A 3761-nucleotide genomic window follows, 5' to 3' on the forward strand; every position below is an offset into this window, starting at 1 on the left:
AAGTTCGCTTATGCATTAAAAAACTTGGAACAATGATGCAGGCTATCGCCCATGCACAATGCAACATCCACGCTTTCTTAACTCTTACACGAAACCCTGGCGGTTTTCCCCCGCTCTCGAGCTTGCCTTCCTTGTCGACCTCCTTTCCTTGGGGGTCCTGCTTCGAGGGCGGTGATCTGCAGCCAGCAACCTATCCTCCTCGCGGCCTCACCTTGATGACGCTGCACTCAGCTTTTCCATTCTATCATAAGGCCAAGCCCTTTGGCGGCATACTTTCTCTCTTCTTCTTGGCGATCCTGCTTCAATGGCGTCTGTCAACTCCCCAGGCCTTGGCTTTTGCCCTTCTTTCTGTAGCGCTGCCTACTCCTCTTTTTTTCCTTTGTAGACTCCACCCCCCATCACAAAACATGTCCTGCTTTTTGCCTACGCCTTTGGCAACTCCCACCACCTGGCACAACTCGCCATCTGCTGCTCATATGCTATGGACCACACCTCCCCTGCATGGGCTCCCACATGGCGCCACCTACCTCTTCTGGCTCATGCAAGGCTCCCCCTTGCCACCCGCTGCATCCTCCTCATGCAACTGGCCCCGACTCTTGGCCTCCTTGTCCTGGCGGCTTCTCACAAGCCTACTCCCTGACGGCTCATCTTCTGTCTTGCAACCCCTCGCTGCCTTCTATAGATGCAGCCCATGGCCGCCTTGTCTTTTCTGCAACCTGACCCCCTACACCCGTCACCTCAAGGCAACCCCCTTCTGTTGCACCCGGCGACCCCTTTTTTCCTTCTGTCTTGCCACCCTCTGCAGCGCGCCCTCATCCAACCCCTGGCAACCTCTCCTCATGCAAAACCATACAGGTGACGGCCCCTTCCCGGCATAGCGAGCTCGTCGGCTGTAGCTTGCAACCCGTTGTTTTTTTGTTATATTAAGAGCCTTAAAAGATTTTGGGCTTGGCCCCCTTGCACACGCCATAGAATGCCGACCTTCGAATGCCGCCTTCAAATTTGAGCATCAACCTCCTTGATTATTCGTCCTTATTTTGAAGCCACAGTCGCCAACCATAATAGCCAATCGAGAGTTAATAGGCATTGGTCTCCAAACGCCTAGAGAGCCTTGAACTCCTCGAACCCGAGGAAGTACTTTTGCATACATCATGGTACTATGGGACGGAGATATACATCAACCTGTAGTATCCTCAAGCATCCCAATTAGCAAAGCTTTTGAACCACATTTGACATGTTATATGCCCGATTTGGCATACACATCACTGTGGGACCTATTCCTGGTTGCACCTGGTACTTGTCCAAGCCTTCTACTATCACATTGTTTGCTGCCCTTTACCTGTTGTTGACACTTTCCATGGTCCGACACACCTTGGGTGCACCATCATTTCCCGCCCCCTTGTTGAGCATTTATGCTCAACCATAGCATTATTTAGGTTATATATCAGTGCATAATAAGAAAACTGATAGATATTATTTACATATATAAGCATTAGATAGATAAAGAGAGATATTCATCTATTGTAGAGCCCGCCTGGGTCAAATGAAAAGCCATAGGCTCTCCCTAGCATAGTGTAAACTCCACCTGGATCAAAAATATGGCTTTGATCATCGTCGTCTGTATGTAAAACATAGGAAAGTATTCCTTGCTTTGCACCTGTAACTTTGTCAGCCAACCAGTCTTGTAGACCTTCATAGCAACACCCTTCAAAACGTTGTATACATGGACCATCTCCACGCCCAAAACAAACCTGCACACCCTAGAAAGACTTTGCATCACATGTCTCCCCGCCAATGGCTAGAGAGCTCTCCACAACATCATTGTCTTTGAAAAACATAATCTGTAGCAAGTGGCATAGTGTTGCTTACATAAAAACCTTTATCAACAAATCCATCAGCAGCATGGCACCAACCTGCAGCATCCGATCCTCCAAAGCAAACACTGGCCAAACCTCATTTGTAGGCTCTTCAAGCGATACTGGAGCAGGCACATAGCCTCGCATATCCTGTATCCTCGCCATAGCTTTAGCAATCAAAACCTGCGACTCGCCATCAACATCGAGCACCGGCTCATCGAATCCCCAATTATCTCCATCAAGACATTCTTCTTCAGTCAACATGGCCTGACCATCACAAGGCACGAGAGAGGGTTTCCCAACCCCCTGGTCTTCGCAAACTGGCTCTTCACCTACAACCTGTTGTTCTTTGACCAAATTATCGACATACATAACATCATAGGTCTCATACCTCGAGAAAGCAGATTCCGTTTCCCATGTGTTGTCCGTATCCAAGGCACTGCTATAGCTCGAACACAGCTCGGCTTTCTCCACAAAACTCACCGACTTTGGCACTTCAGCTATCTTCTCCACTGCTTGCTTTTTGTAAGTCACCTGGTCAAGCACATCAGGCGGTACTTGGTAGACTCCTCTCTGCAGCTGTTGAAGCCTCATAGACCCACATGGTATCGTCTTTGCTCTATTATCAAACCTATCCGCTGCTATCACATCTGCATCAACAAAGGGTCAGATTACCTGAGGCTCCTCCCTAGCAATTGGCTTTGGCACCAATGGACTCGTCGGAACCTGCTTTGCCTGCTGCTTCTTTAAAAGCTTCTTCGTCCTGCTCTGTGCATAGGCTACTGCCTCCTCATATGTGCACGGCCATCCATCTTGACTTTATCTCGCACTTTGACATGCAAGCAGTCCACAAACTTGGTCATCTTCAAAAAAATTGCATTCTCTACAGCAGTTACCTTAACCAAATTGCTCCATATGGCCTCGAACTCCGACATGAATGCTAGGAAATCACCGTCAAGGCTTTGCTTTAGGTTGTCCATCATCTGCTTCACTTCACCCCACTGCGGGTTGGCCACATATCGGCTTCCGAATGCCACTTCCAATGTGCTCCAATCCAAATTTTCTTCAGCCTGCAAGCTCTCATACCATACCTTTGCTTTGCCCCGAACCAGGAGAGGGCAAGCTTGAACCACTCCCTCTTCTCTTGACAAGCCACTCTCCAACAGAAAAAGGTTGTAATCTTGTATCCATACTTCAACATCTTCAGCACCTGTAAAAGTCGGAAAACCCGACCACATCTTTGTTAGCAGCACTTGTTCTTCAAACCTGGAAACACCGCAACACCATCTTCGACTTCACCAAGGAGAAATCAGTAGCTCCTCCGTGAGGGCACCACTGATGGGATGGGGGAAATGGAACAACACACATGACACAAACTCGATGCCTCTCTATAGCCCAGCAGGTATCCAACACCCCAAGCCACAAAAAATCACACACGCATGCACACCTTCTACCGACCTTCAGCATATAGACCGCCTTTGAGCAAACACGGTTACACATCACATGAGCACTTCAGTACCATAAACTCACCAGGAAACTCACATATCACGATGCCAATGGATGCATACAAGAAACCAATCTATAAGTGCACTCTCGCCGGGAGACCACACGTCTCGACCACCCCTAAGACTTCGCTCACACAATCTCTCTCCCTCTCTCTTTGCACACACACACACACATACTATCCGGAGCCGCACCTACCACGGATCTTCCGCAAAAGACAAGATGAAGAATAGATTGGAGTCGACTAACAATCATAAGTTCACTTATGCATAAAAAAACTTGGAACAATGATGCAGGCTATCGCCCATGCACAATGCAACATCCACGCTTCCTTCACCCTTACACGAAACCCTGGAGATTTTTCCCCTGCTCTCGAGCTTGCCTTCCTTGTCGACCTCCTTT

At 48.5% G+C, this 3761-nt stretch overlaps 1 pseudogene; it reads right to left on the reverse strand.

The window, feature by feature from the left end:
* Window positions 1-1514: 1514 nt before the first annotated feature.
* LOC147428206 (uncharacterized) lies at window positions 1515-3094 on the reverse strand (annotated as a pseudogene).
* Window positions 3095-3761: the final 667 nt, after the last annotated feature.

The sequence above is a fragment of the Adiantum capillus-veneris genome, chromosome 23 (genome assembly GCF_014529385.1).
Source record: "Adiantum capillus-veneris isolate H3 chromosome 23, ASM1452938v2, whole genome shotgun sequence".
Classification (NCBI taxonomy): Eukaryota; Viridiplantae; Streptophyta; class Polypodiopsida; order Polypodiales; family Pteridaceae; genus Adiantum; species Adiantum capillus-veneris.